We start from the raw sequence: 15,552 nt of genomic DNA on the forward strand, positions 1-15,552 counted from the left end.
AAAAGAACACACGAAAGTAGGGGGAGCTTTTGTTCCCACCGAAATGTGTTCCCTAATAGAGATTTCTAAACCAAGGTGCCTGGAGAAATCGGTGTTTCAAATTCATGCAAGTCGGGGGTATTTTTGTTCCGACTGGAATGTGTTTCCCTAACACAGACTTCAAATCCATGAAGCGTGGGGAAATCGGCATTGCGAATTCATACAAATCGGGGGTATTTTTGTTCCGATTGAAATGTGTTTCCCTAACACAGACTTCAAAACCGAGGTTTCTGGGGAAATCGGCTCTGCAAATAAATGCAAACTGCGAGTACTTTTGTCCTCGCTTGCCTTTGTGCAGAGTGGAATATGTCTGTCCTAACATGATCTTCTAAACTTAGGAACCTGGGAAAATCGTGCAGCCACTAGAAGCGAATGAACTTCCCAGTTTCAAGCAAATTCGAGATTCGAGAAGTATGTACACTTTTGGGATGTAAACTTCAGAGGGAAATGTAAAATAAAATAATCGTTTGATAATTTTTTTTTTGTCTTTATTGGAAAGATTTTCAGCCTTAGGCTGGTTCATCAAACGTTTGATAATTCTTCCGTACATATATTTTGTTCTAGTCATCATACCAAACGTAAAAGGTCCGTCATTAAATTTACTTGTAACGAAGAACAATCAATCACAATAAATGAATTGACTTTACACGGCATTTGTTAATTTTTTTCACTCACAGAGCAAATATGTTGAACTCAATTGAATTTGGAAACTGTTTCATTCAATCAAGAATTTAATCAATACAAACGAATGATTGCTAAGCTAAGGTAGTTCCACGTGAACCTTGCGGTTATATCATAGATATAACCCACTCATTTTTTTTCCAATTCATTCATTTGTAAGGCTCAATCGCATGAGCTTTGCGGAGCCACTAATTCATGATTTGTTTTTACAGAATATCATCTTAAATCTATGTTTAGTAGGTTTCGACCGATTACTCGCGGCTTACTCGAGGTTAGAGGGGCAACAATTTTTGTGGGATGGATCAGGTTAGGGATATGGATATGAGGTATCGTTGTCTCAACCGAGAGTTGCCGCACGCACTGTAGCATTGTGCATAAAGACCAGGGATAGCATCTGGTGTTCGACTATCTGTCGAGGGTGGGCGACGGTGAGATGAGGGGACAAGACAAACAAACTAATAACGAAAAAGAAAAAAAAAACACACAAAAGCATTAAATTCTTATGCTAGTCCGTTTCACAAACATATAGATCAACTGCATATAGCAGATGTCGCGAGTTCCCAACACGTCTCTAATAGGAACGTAGGGTTGTCTTCTTTGGGCCCTAAGGGCATTCAAAAGGTACTCTCTGGCTGCGTAATTATCCGTACATTGCCAAACTGCGTGATCGATGTCATTGTAACCGTTTCCACACCGACAGACGTTGCTTTGAACAAGATTTATTCTGTGGAGATGCACATCTAGCGAGTAGTGGTTGGACATAAGTCTACTCATTACACGAATGAAGTCACGGATTACGTCCAGACCTTTGAACCACGCTCTCGAAGAAACATTTGGAATAATTGAATATAACCACCGCCCAAGACTTCCAGTGTTCCAATCAGTTTGCCAACTCAAGAGGGAACTCTGACGCAGTAATTGGAAAAATTCATCGTATGAAATCTGTCTATCAAACAATTCGCCTTCCTGGGCACCCACCTTTGCGAGAGTGTCCGCTTTCTCATTGCCAGGAATTAAGCAATGAGAGGGGACCCATACAAAGGATAACTTATAAGATCTTTCGATCAGTGCACTCATCTGCTGGCTCACTTTTGTGAGGAAATAAGATGGGTGCCTACTAGTTTTCATCGACTGGAGAGCCTCAAGCGAACTGAGACTATCCGAGAAAATGAAGTAATGGTCTGCAGGCTTGTTGGAGATCATCCCCAATGCGAAGTCGATTGCTGCCAGCTCAGCAACATAAACGGAACAAGGTTCCTGCAGTTTACGGAAGGCGCTCGAATTTTCATTGAAAACACCGAAGCCAGTGGATCCATTGAGGCGAGACCCATCAGTGAAGTATCTTTTCATGCAATTGACTTTTTGGTACTTCGGTTAAAAATACGGGGAATGAAAGTTGGTCGAAGCTGATCTGAAATCCCAAGTATTGCTTGTTTCATCGACAGATCGTATTTAATTGAGGAACTGCTGATGGTGAAGTGAGCACGATCTGGAGTAAACGATGGAAGACAAATATCTGACGAAATATAGTGGTAATAAATTCTCATAAACCGAGATTGTATATTTAGATGAAGAATTTTTTCAAAGTTTTCAATCACAAGTGTGTTCGTGACTCCGCATTTCACCAGTATTCTGAGAGAAAGTTCCCAGAATCGGTTCTGTAGAGGAATTACTCCTGACAGAACCTCGAGACTCATGTTATGCGTTGAGTGCATACAGCCAAGGGCTATACGCAGACAATGATATTGAATTCGTTCCAATTTTATAAGGTGACTTTTAGCTGCTGAGAGAAAGCAGAAAGAGCCATACTCCAGAATGATAGAATAGTTGTTTTATAAAGCGTTATGAGATCTCCCGGATGAGATCCCCACCACGTGCCGCAAATCGAACGGAGAAAGTTGACCCTCTTTTGACATTTTTGCTTCAAATACGTAATGTGGGTATTCCAAGTGCATTTTGAATCAAACCAGACACCAAGGTACTTGAAGGTCAATGATTGGGTAATGCTTCTGCCCAAAAGCTTGAGTTGCAGTTGGGCCGGGAACCGATTTCGAGTAAACACTACCAGTTCTGTTTTCTGCGGCGAGAATTCGATCCCTAAGTTCCTTGCCCAGGAAGACAAGTTACCTAGGGAATTTAGCAATGGTCTTTGCAAGTTTTCGACATGGGAACCTCTGACGGAAACCACACCATCATCTGCAAGTTGTCTTAGCGTGCATTGTTCTGCCAAACAACTGTCAATATCTTTCACATAAAAATTATAAAGAAGGGGGCTGAGACATGAGCCTTGGGGTAGACCCATATAACTATTTCTGGAAGTTGTCAGTTGTCCAAGGGTAAAGTTCATTCGCTTTTCTGACAACAAATTGTACAAGAAGTTATTCAAAATTCCAGGAAGTCCACATCTGTCCAGATTGTCTGACAGAATTTCTATGGAAACCGAATCAAAAGCTCCCTTAATATCCAAGAATACTGAAGCCAGTTGCTCCTTGTGCGCAAAGGCCAGTTGAATTTCCGTAGAAAGCAACGCTATACAATCGTTTGTTCCTTTGCTCTTACGAAACCCAAATTGTGTACTTGATAGCAAATTATTTGTCTCGATCCATTGATCGAGTCTTCGAAGGATCATTTTCTCCAACAATTTTCTAATGCACGAGAGCATAGCAATCGGACGGTATGAGTTATGATCAGACGCTGGTTTGCCAGGCTTTTGAATTGCTATTACTTTGACCTGTCTCCATTCGGGTGGCACAATATTGTTTTCTAGTAGAGTATTGAATAAGTCTAGCAAGCGTCTTTTCGCGATATCGGGAAGATTTTTTAGAAGAACGAATTTAATCATATCGCTTCCGGGTGAAGAGTTGTTCGATGAAAGAAGAGCCATAGAAAATTCCAGCATTGAGAATGGTCTGTCCAGAGGTCCACCGCTTGGAGACGTTTCTCGAAGAATATGTTGGGCTGGAACTGAGTCTGGACAGACCTTTTTAGCGAAATCAACTATCCATCGGTTGGAGTATTCTTCACTCTCGTTGGTAGATGAGCGGTTACGCATGTTGCGAGCTACCCTCCACAAGGTACGTATTGAGGTTTCACGTGAAAGACCTTCAATGAAATTGCGCCAGTAACCGCGTTTTTTTTGCTTTAATTAATTGTTTCAGCTGTATTTCAAGCTTCGAATATTCCTCGAAGTGTGTGGATGTTCCATGTCTACGAAAAGCTTTGAAAGCATTAGATTTTTTCAAATACAATTTTGTGCATTCGTCGTCCCAGCCAGGAGTGGCTGGTTTTCTATTAAACGGAACACTAGGAACTTTTCTTTTTTGTGCTTCCAATGAGATTTTATACATCAAATCTACGAAGAATCGATATTCTTCCAATGGTGGAAGTATATCTATTGATTCGACACCAATTGTTACCGCCGTTGCAAATTTTTGCCAGTCGATGTTCCTTGTTAGATCAAATGGAACTCGAGATGGTTCAGTGGATTGCGGGCTACACTTGATTGATATATTGATTGGCAAGTGATCGCTACCATGGGGATCATTGATGACCTTCCACTGACAATCTAATGATAGCGAGCTTGAGCAAAAAGATAGGTCGAGTCGACTTTCTCGAGCCGGAGGTTTTGGAATTCGTGTCGCTTCACCAGTGTTCAAGATAGTCGAATTGAAATCGTCACATAAATCGTAAAAAATAGCCGCTCTAGCGTCATCATAAGGATCACCCCACCCAGTACCATGGGAGTTCATGTCACCCAGTATTAGAACTGGGGATGAGAGAATCGAGACTAGATTCCAAAATTGATTACGTCTAATGTTAGTATTTGGAGGAACGTATACTGAAGCTATGCAAAGTTCTTTATTCTTTGCCGTTATTTGACACGCGACAATTTCGATGTCTGATAGAGCTGGGAGAGGAATTTTATAGAAAGAGTAGCACTTTTTGATCCCCAGAAGTACTCCTCCATAAGAATCATTTCTATCCAGGCGAATAATGTTAAAATTGTGGAAGTTCAGTTCTGTATCAGAAGAAAGCCTTGTTTCGGAAAGGGCGAATATATCGCAGTCATAATTTTGAGCTTGAGCTTGGGTAGGCTGTACTATTCGTAGTTGCTCTCCGTGATTGACCTGAACCAACCAAATTGCACAAAGAACACACAGAATGACGCTTGCGACTAGCAAATCATTCTCGTTGTGCAATTTTCGGTGATTCGAGCTTTAAATGGTCAATAACGACGCCGACCACGTCCTTACAGTCACCAGGGGAAGGGAAGGAATGTTAGTATGATATTCGCCGCCCGAAGGCCAGAAGGGTCGCCTCTATAGCGTGGTTCCCTAGCGCTTATCATGGAAGGGATAGTTGTTAGTGGGAATGGTTAAAAAAAATCATCCATTAGTTTTGAGTTATCCAACGCGTGCATTCACTATATAAATCCAATCGCGACAAAGGAGAGCTATCCTTGAGCAATCTGAGAAGGTCCGAGAGGGCTTGTCTAAAATTAATCGGAGCAACGATATCTTATTCAACGCGTGTACCCCTTATATAACTCCAATCACGGCGAAAGAGGTCTATCTTTAGCCAACCTGAGAAGGTCACAGGGAGAACTCTTCTAAAATTGGTCGGATTTCAACGTGCGTACTCCTTGTATGAATACAATTGTGACGACAGACAGTCATCTCCGGGAAATCTGAAAAAGTCACCGAGAGAACCCGTCCCAAAAAAAACAGGAGCGGCGACCCATCTGCCATTCAACGCGCACTCCCCGCACACATCCAATCGTGGGGAAGATGGACCATCCCTGGGTAATCAAAGAAGGACAGACACACTAAATTTAAAAGTTGAATATCCAAAGCATCGACAAATTGAAGAATGAAAGGACCCAACAACAGAAGAATCAAAAATTGAAGAACTAAGGAACCAAGGAACCAAAGCCACTCAAATCCAACTACCCTCCCAAATACAACAGACAACCAAGACAAACACGGAAACAGAACCGCACCCCCCAAAACACGACAGTGAAAGACATCACTAGACAACCAAAAGGACCAAAAGCCCCCCGATCTCTCGGAAATGCACAAAGACACACAACAAACCAACGGGCAGTCTCCGGACCACACCCAACCCCCGCACCGCACGCACTTAACAGTTAAGTTCTTTATTTCCACAATCCGCGCAACACGAAAACCATCGAAAACCAATCCAAAAACCATCCGTTGGCCCACTGTACATCTGTATGCACCCCCAAAAGACCGAAAAACCACCAATCCCTCCGGCCATACGGCGACATCCCTCACAATCGTGCCCCGAAAAACACCGCTCCACCTCCATGACCATCCCAACCATCCGCTGCACTTGAGAAAATAACCGCGCGGGTATACACTAGTACTAGATCAAGCCCTCAACTAGACCTGAGCAGTGTCGGCTCTCCAACTCCCCAACTCCCACTCAACCCCTCCCCACTCTTCAACCCATTAACTCTTCAACCACTCAACCCCTAAACACCACATATCATCGGTCCATCCCAAAACACCCAAAGACAGTCCTCCTCTCCCTCGACCAGACACATTCAAAGAGCACGCACTAAGCAACAGAAAAACCATCGCCTCTACCTATAGAAGACGAGTTCCCTCGGCGGCCCCCCAGGCCCCCCAAAGACAACCACCCGTTGTCACAATTGGATTAGTTAAAGTTATTAATACATTCAAGAATTAAAGAACTAATTTATCAAAGGATTAAAGAAGGAAGCATTAAAAATTTAAATAATTAAAGAAACACGACGTACATTACAATGACGTCACATATCTACACACAAAATACCTGATCATAATCGAGTGAACATTGTCTTGTTTTGTTGCAGTGTGAACAAGATAACGCGGCGCGAAGATGGAACGTAAACGACATGCTCTCTTTCTACTTTATAACGCCCGTCACTCACTTAGAGAACTGTGCAGCAACAAGCACATACACACTGATGTATCTACGAGTGTCCCGAAACAGGAGCAAACATGAAACACGCGGAATGGAAACCTATGAGTGAATGATTTTGTATACGTTATAAAAAAATTTAGCACACCTGTCTTCAATTTCAAACAACTTCAGTTGCTCCCCAGAGAGATAATATATGAGAAAGAAGAAAGAGAGAACTTAGCTTGCACTGCTTTTCACTCAGCCATGCCGACGGTCCTACTATGGTGATACACACACTACGACATAGAAACTTCGAACTCGATATGAAGAAAAAAACACACACTCACACCCATTCACGAAACATCGATTGAATGAAAATTTCGCTTATACACGCGAAGATAAAAATGGCTTCGCTCGATTTATGGATTTATTTCCAATTTCACAATTTATCCATATTTCAAGCCAGCGCTAAACGATGCTACGAACACCCTCGAATGCTGGACACTCGATGATTCGACGCATCGTGTAGTCGACTGACGAGCTATGAGCCTCCAATGTCGAGCGTCGAATATTCGCGTTGGAAGGTAATCCGTTCGTTGTGGATTACCTTCCAACGCGAGTGGCACGAGTCAAAGAATTTTTGTCATTCATTGATTCGACACTCGATGACATTCGATACACCGCTACACGATTCGTCCGAATCTATCTTTGACAGATTGGTTTGTTTACATGTTTTAGATGAAGGAACTATGAAATTGGTTCATAAAATTCAAAATATTCGGCAAAATATTGCAATTTAATAATGTTGAGTTCAAGCATTTTTAATTTACAGTCCGATATCAGTACAATTGCTACGGCAGCAATTTCAATACTCGCATCGGCATCCAGTTTCCTAACGTTTTTGATGGTAAATAAAAACAATAAACATTCGATCCACATACTCGCTGATTGTTTGGACCGATTGCATTGAATCGAACATTCACTTCACCGTGTAGCAGCACATTCGTCAAAACATTTGTCGATTCATCGAGTCAAATGTTTGAGTCCAACATTCGAGTGAAACGTTGGACGAATCGTGTAGCGCCCGCATCAGTGGAATGTAGTTCGGTCAGAACACTGGGTAATATAACACAAGACGTTATTATCATACACACTTGCACTAGAAACACCAGATGAAAAAAAAGCTTATCGCAACACAATCGACGCGGCCACACTTTTATATTTTAAAACAAATTTTCTCAGCCAAACACTCTTTTAAACCACAATTGTGCGTAACTTATTCAAGGAAAATCAACTGTATTCATCTTTTCGAAGCTTGAAAGCATAGTTTCCAATCGAAACACCAAATACACCGACAAAACTTGAAGACGAAGACAGAGCACAAACAAGCACGTCTTGTTCGCACCGTCGTTCAACCCGAACTCCAATATCGCAGTCATAATTTTGAATTAAAAATTTGAACGAGTCTAGTTTAGGCACTAGACTACGGCAGTTCCATTGTAGCATATTGATCATATCTTCTACTACGTTAGGTGAATTATCCATCGAAAGATATGATTGATGCAAGGTGGGGCCATGAAACAGTCAATTGCTTAAGATAAGACTTCAGAGATGGAAGCAAGGCAGAAATAAGGCTTCTAAGGGGGTCTTGAATATTGAGGGTGTTTAATATAAAGTCCACAATGTCCGAAAAAGCTATCAATCCTCGATTGGACGCGAATTTTCTATGAGAAGATCGAGGGGCAGCGTTTTTGTTTCTCTCTCTTCTGGGTAACGGCGTATAATCCTTACTGCAACCAGGAATTGGCTGAGAAGGAGTCTTCGGATTAGTTTTTTTACCATTATCCTTGGAGATAGACAATCTTCTGAGGATCATTTTAGCTTTCTTACGGTGCATCATTGATGAAGAGAGTTTTCTTTTTTGAGAATCATCCTTTGTCGTAGATTCTGGTGCAGCCGTAGTGTGATCCTCATCAGAATCAGAGTCCAATTCTTGAGTTGACAAAACCGAAAATTGGTTTTCATAATGAGCGGCTGATGAGGCCTTGAGCATTTCAGCATAAGTCCGCTTGGAGCGTCCTGTGATAGAACGCTTCACTTTATCGGAGTGCTGTTTGTACCTTGGGCACTCCCGTAGTGCGTGAGGATTCTCGCCACAGTGGATACATTTTTCCTTTGTTTGTGTACAAGAATCCTCACTGTGTTTTTCACCACATTTACCGCAGCGGAACTTGTTGCCGCAATGGCTGGAAGAATGTCCCAAATTTTTACAGATGGTGCAATTATAGACCCGCGGTACAAACATAGACGGTTGCGCAAACGGTGCGCAACCGTCTATGAAAAACAAAAAAAAACTTTCTCACACACACACACGCGCGCGCAAAAACTCAACTTAAAACTAACTTAGACTTAAAATTAACGTAAACTAAAAAATATTTCAAAACTAACATTACTTTCCAAAAAAAAATTCTTAAAAAAAAAAAAATATTAATTTTAAGTGTCCGAACAACCTTGAACACCCCTATTCAGAGAGCGCAACAAAGCCGCGCGCTACAAGGTAAACACTATAGCGCGACGGCAAAATCTATTGTTGTACTTCTCTCTGTTTTGTTGACGGCGTTCAGTGGAACGAATGAACAGGCCACCGATCCGGACTTGCCAGAGAGGCGCTTCCTGTTGCTTTTGGTGCACTTCACTTGCGACGAAAGTAGAAAAAAAACCAACTCAAAACCACTTTAGAAAAAGGAAAAAAACAGCTTCGATTTATTGCTAACAGAGCACGAACAATAGACGTCCGGCTCTTACAATTGATCGATGAGGAATGCACGTTTTGTTCCTGTGAGAGAGAAAAAAAAACAATCCACAAAATCTGTTTCATAACCTGAAAATTAAGCGTCTATGAAACCACATGTATAAAAATATAATCTTCTCTTCCCCCCGACTGTCGGTCTCTCCGGTGTGGTAGACAGTTAACCTCGTTGCATCCATCCACCCTCCATCGCCACCACCCCCTAATGGAAGTGATACAGTGCTTGAAAACGAGGCCAAGTCCCACAGAGCGCACCGCAAAATTTTACGATCTAATTCACGGCCTCACACAGCAGCATCCAACCGCCCAAATGAATCCGCCCCACAAGTCCCTCCCACGAGTGGAAATTTACCCAAAAGATGCGAGTTACTTTTTTTACGCGGAACGGTGTTCACGCAATTTAATACTAATTGAAAATTATAATTTGTGGGTCGCTGCTCTCGTGAGCTGTTTCGGGTGAGATTAATTTCATTTAATTTTTTTGCACACTCTCGTCCTGAAAATCAACACTTGACACCGAAACGCGAAGGTTCAAGCGGACGGAATGCTGAGTGGAAACAATTTGCCGGAACCCTTCTGCGGGGGTCAACGCCGCCGAACGCGGGTCCGAGGAGTCTACCCGCGGACCAATAAACCCAAAGTAACATCATCAGCAAAACCATGTTTCCGGGGAGCGATGATGAGGATGATAATAATGCGACGTCGACCAGATTCTGTCACACAGAAACAAAGGCCGCAGAGCGCGGTATCCACCGAAAAAAAAAACCCGGTGAATGAATGGAGGAGACAGCACAGCGTTGACAAAAGATGAGGGTCCTTAGCTTCTCTTGGGATTGCATTCAATGAGACGTTTTTTCCCCCTGCATTTTTCGGCTCCCAAATTTGGCTTCGCGGATCACATAATTCAGTGGCGGTTGTCCCGGTTGCTGCCGACTGGGAAGTGGAACATGTTTTCCGATAGAACACAAAAGGAAAGTTTTTTGTTGTGTTCATTTTATTCCACGTGCCTTTGTTCCATCTGGCCCCGATGCCAGCGTCGTCTCCTGACGAGGGGAGGAGGAATTTTAAAAATGGTGAACTGAGAATAAAAGCTTTTCGGCAGAATCAATCCGGCGGGAGGAGGTCTGGAATTTTAGCTTAATCCAGTGGACCAGCAGATGCGGAATTTTAATTCACCACGCGTCTCCCTCAAATTGCAATTCCATGGAAACATTTGGTGTATTGCAAAAGCGGAAACGTCACTTCCTTTATCACACTCATCCCAACTGTTTCGCAGCAGTAATTTATCGCCGCGTTAAATTGTCATTCGAGGCGAAACAACAAACGCACAATTTGTCACCACGTGACACTTATCGTGGCGTCCTTTCGCCATCCCCGCCTGGCTGGTCGCTGGAGGGTAGATTAAATGCTAGGTGAGCGGGACGCAGAACACGCGAAACATTTGGCTACCCCATAATCCTCAACCATCAGAGCATCTCAAAGGATCCCGTGGGTGGCTACACAGAAGATAGGAGCAATGATAAAGATAACAGCAGCAGCTGCTGCTGCTACTTTCTATCTTGTTATCCACAATAATCCTCGTTGGAAATAAAAGCGGGATGAGGGGCGAAATCCCACTGTACAAGGATAATTACCATTTCTTTTATCCTTTATCTGAGCATCAATACAGATACGGAGAACAAGCTAACGAAGAAAAATATCTTTAAAGGATTAATTAAAAAGTATTTCGTTTTTAAATGTTGTCATCCTATTTGCGACTGTTTTGGTACACCCTGCGTTATCCGCTGAAGTATAGTGATAACGTGGAAAGAACTCTACGGAAGGTGTGATTAAAATTCATGGTGTTTCCGCCTCCATCTCCGTCGAGGATTGGGCTGTGCGAAGAGAATAAAATAGTGCTTTGTCACACTCGAAAACGAAAATACTCGTAAGTTTATCTCTAGCTCCAATTCATTAAATTGATTCGCTATCCAACTCTTGACGAGTAAAGTTCAGTGTCGGTATTGTGCGTTGCCACTTTTGCTATTGTGCTATTGGTACGAGTGAATCGTGTACGAGTGAAGGTCATTGCTGTCCGCTTTCGACCTGACCTTTTGTGAAGTGGAACGAAGGAACAAAGGAAGCAGCGCTCTTGCAGCGAGCCGGATTGCGGCTGTTGAACTGATTCGGCATAACGGGATCGACATCGCGTGACTGTCGCAAACGGGATTCATCACAACGTGGCTCCGTAAGCTATTCTTGCGCTATTGTGTTGTCTCCGTAGCGCGTAGCCTCTGTCTCTCCCTGATTAGGGCAGTAGAGCGCATTATCGGAACAACTTATATATTAAGGTACACATATTTATTATTAATATTATTATTCAATTCATTTGTTCATTGTTTGATATTGTTTAATATTATTATCATAATTTTTTTTTGCTATTTTTTTTAAGATTATTGTTAAAATCAATAATAATTTAGAAATAAGACAGACATTTTTTTGAATGGAGAATAGTGGAGGATCTCCAGAGATGGAGATCTCCGATAATGAATCTCATACAAGATCTGGGAAAAAACATAAACGAGTCCCTCATAAGGAAGATAATTCTTCTGGGGACGAATCCGCTCATCCTACCAAGCCCCCCTCTAAGAAAATTACAAGCCTCCCTTCTCAACCCACTGTTACTTCCACTCCCCCTCTCCCATCATCGATTTCGCTTTCCCCTTCTGACGCTTCCGATCCAACCCAATCCTCGTCCTCGTCCTCATCCTCATCCTCGTCTTCCCCCTCTGTTGTCACCGCTCCACGTGTCAGAGTTTATCCAGAAGATGCACCTGGAACTGGCCCTTGGGTTGTTTTCCTCCGGCCAAAACCGAAAGGAAAAAACCTCAACGTGATTCAGATCATGAAAGATCTGGCCAGATACACTTCTGTATCTGAAATTCGCAGGGTTAGACCGATCAAATTGCGAGTTGTCTTGAATGAACGGAAACACGCAAACGAGATTGTTGCTGACCAACACTTCACTCTCGAATATAGAACATTTATACCCTCCCATAACGTAGAAATTGAGGGGGTGATAACTGAAACGGGTCTGACGAGCGAACAAATAAAAGCAGAAGGAAAAGGCAAGTTCAAGAAGCTCCCCTCAATGGAAGTGAAAATCTTGGACTGTCGCCAACTCGGGAAACTTTCCCATGATGGGGACCAAACTAAATTTACGCCGTCCGACTCGTTTCGAGTCACCTTTGCTGGTGCCGCCCTCCCTGACTACGTTATGGTGGACAAATTGAGACTACCTGTGCGACTCTTCGTGCCAAAGCCCATGACTTGCAACAAATGCAAGTCAGTTGGTCACACTTCGGATTATTGTGCCAACAAGGAGCGCTGTGCCACTTGCGGAGAGCAACATGAGGGGAAATCCTGCAGTGCGACTGAGCATAAATGTCCATATTGCGGGGGATCCCCACACGAGCTCTCAGTTTGTGAAAATTACAAGAGTCGCTGGGAGAAACAGAAGCGCTCTTTGAAGGAACGCTCGAAACGCACTTTTGCGGATATTTTAAAGGGCGCTTCTCCACTGGCCCAACAACAACAACCAATCAACACACAAAATGTCTTCGCCACGTTGCCCGTTGACGAAATAGAAGCGGACACAGCTAACGGGGGCACACCGTTCATTTTCCAAGGGAATCCCCGGCGCTAAAATGTGACCACTCCCAAAGTTCAAGGACAAGCCCCTCCGGTGATACCCCCTGTTAGCATGCCTAAAAAATCGAGTGCAGCGGACAAGCAAAATCAGGTTCCTCCTGGTTTCCGTGGGAATAATTCACCTTCGAATGGCCCAGCACTCGAGGGGACATCAAAAACCCCAACTGTCCCTGTTATTCCGTCCAGTTCAACTTCCCAATCGGGATTTATAAAGTTGTCTGACCTTTTGGACCAAATCTTCAAGTGTTTTAATGTTTCCGACTCCATCAGAACCCTTGTCATCTCAATGCTTCCAGTATTAAAGACAATTTTGCAACAATTGATGCAAACATGGCCCCTCCTTGCAATGATTATCTCTCTTGATGTCTAATTCAAATAGAGAGGTCGGAGATATCACTGTTTTACAGTGGAATTGTCGTAGTCTTATCCCTAAATTGGATACATTCAAATTTTTAATTCATAACTACAATTGTGATGTTTTTGCTCTGTCCGAAACTTGGCTTTCTTCGCGAGATGATCTCTCTTTCCACGATTTTAATATTATACGCTTGGACCGTGATGATAGATACGGAGGGGTGCTTTTGGGGATCAATAAGTGCCACTCATTTTTTAGAATTGACCTTCCACCTATTGGAGGGATCGAAGCTGTTGCTTGTCATGCAAACATCAAAGGCAAAGACCTCTGTATTGTCAGCTTGTATTGGCCTCCGAGAGCTGCGGTTAGCCGCAAGCAACTTGTTGACATGTGCTCACTTCTTCCTGAGCCACGATTCATCTTGGGAGACTTCAACTCTCACGGAACTGCCTGGGGGGAACAGTACGACGACTATCGTTCATCGTTGATATATGACCTTTGTAACAGCTTCAATATGACTGTTTTGAATACTGGGGAACCAACACGTGTTCCTAAACCTCATGCTAACCCAAGTGCTCTTGACCTCTCGCTTTGCTCGAATTCACTATCGTTAGATTGCAAGTGGAATGTAATCCAGGACCCCAACGGTAGTGATCATTTGCCAATCAAAATTTCCATCACCATTGGGTCGAATTCTTCTGAATCTATAAACATGGCATATGACCTCACAAGACACATTGACTGGAAAAAATATGCGGACGCGATTGCTCTAGCCATCAATTCCAGAGATGGTTTACCTCCATTGGAGGAGTATAACTTCCTTTCTCGTTTGATCTATGACAGCGCAGTTCGCGCTCAAACGAAACCCATCCCAGGTTCCACCATTTCCCGAAGGCCTCCCAATCTATGGTGGGATAGCCAATGTTCCAAGCTTTATGTAGAAAAATCGAATGCATTTAAAGCTTTTCGGAAACGTGGAACCCCTGAAAATTTTCAAATGTATTTAGCCCTTGAGAATCAGTTCAAAAATTTGATCAAAGGGAAAAAACGTGCTTATTGGCGAAATTTCGTGGGAGGTTTGTCACGAGAAACGTCAATGAAAAAATTATGGAAAGTGGCTCGAAACATGAGAAATCGCTCTGCATCGAATGAAAGCGAGGAACATTCACATCGATGGATTTTTAATTTTGCACGGAAGGTTTGTCCTGATTCCGCTCCTGTGCAAAAAATTGTTCGAGATATACCACAAGGTAGGTGCGATCTTGATTCCGAGTTTTCGATGGTAGAATTCTCTCTTGCTCTGCTCTCATGTAACAATTCTGCTCCGGGATCGGATAGAATTAAGTTCAACTTGCTGAAAAACCTCCCTGATGTGGCGAAACATCGCTTGTTGAATTTATTCAATCGGTTTCTGGAGAATAATATTGTTCCAGATGATTGGAGACAAGTACGAGTTATAGCTATTCAAAAACCCGGAAAACCCGCGTCCGACTTCAATTCGTACCGCCCAATAGCAATGCTGTCTTGTATACGGAAATTGTTGGAGAAAATGATTTTGTTTCGCCTTGATCGATGGGTTGAAACGAATGGCCTACTCTCAGATACACAATATGGGTTCCGCAGGGGCAAGGGGACGAATGATTGTCTTGCGTTGCTTTCTTCAGAAATTCAAATGGCTTACGCCGAAAAAAAACAAATGGCTTCAGTATTCTTGGACATAAAGGGGGCCTTTGATTCTGTTTCAATAGAGGTTTTGTCAGACAAATTACACTCTCGGGGTCTACCGCCTCTATTGAATAATATGTTATACAACTTGCTTTGTGAGAAACATTTGAACTTTTCTCACGGAGATTCGGCAGTAAGTCGGGTCTCTTACATGGGCCTCCCCCAGGGCTCATGTTTAAGCCCCCTTTTGTACAACTTCTATGTAAGCGACATCGACAATTGCCTTACACAAAATTGCAGCCTAAGACAACTTGCAGATGATGGAGTGGTGTCTGTCGTAGGACCAAACGAATCCGACCTGCAAGGACCCTTACAAGATACTTTGAACAATTTTTCAACCTGGGCC

The 15,552-nt window shown here is 42.9% G+C and overlaps 1 protein-coding gene across 4 annotated transcripts in view; it reads right to left on the minus strand.

The window, feature by feature from the left end:
• The window catches only part of LOC129762074 (octopamine receptor Oamb), a 336,413-nt gene that overhangs the window by 109,306 nt on the left and 211,555 nt on the right, over positions 1-15,552 (minus strand). The gene's annotated exons all lie outside the window — the stretch shown is intronic.

The sequence above is a fragment of the Toxorhynchites rutilus genome, chromosome 1, assembly GCF_029784135.1.
Source record: "Toxorhynchites rutilus septentrionalis strain SRP chromosome 1, ASM2978413v1, whole genome shotgun sequence".
Lineage (NCBI taxonomy): Eukaryota > Metazoa > Arthropoda > Insecta > Diptera > Culicidae > Toxorhynchites > Toxorhynchites rutilus.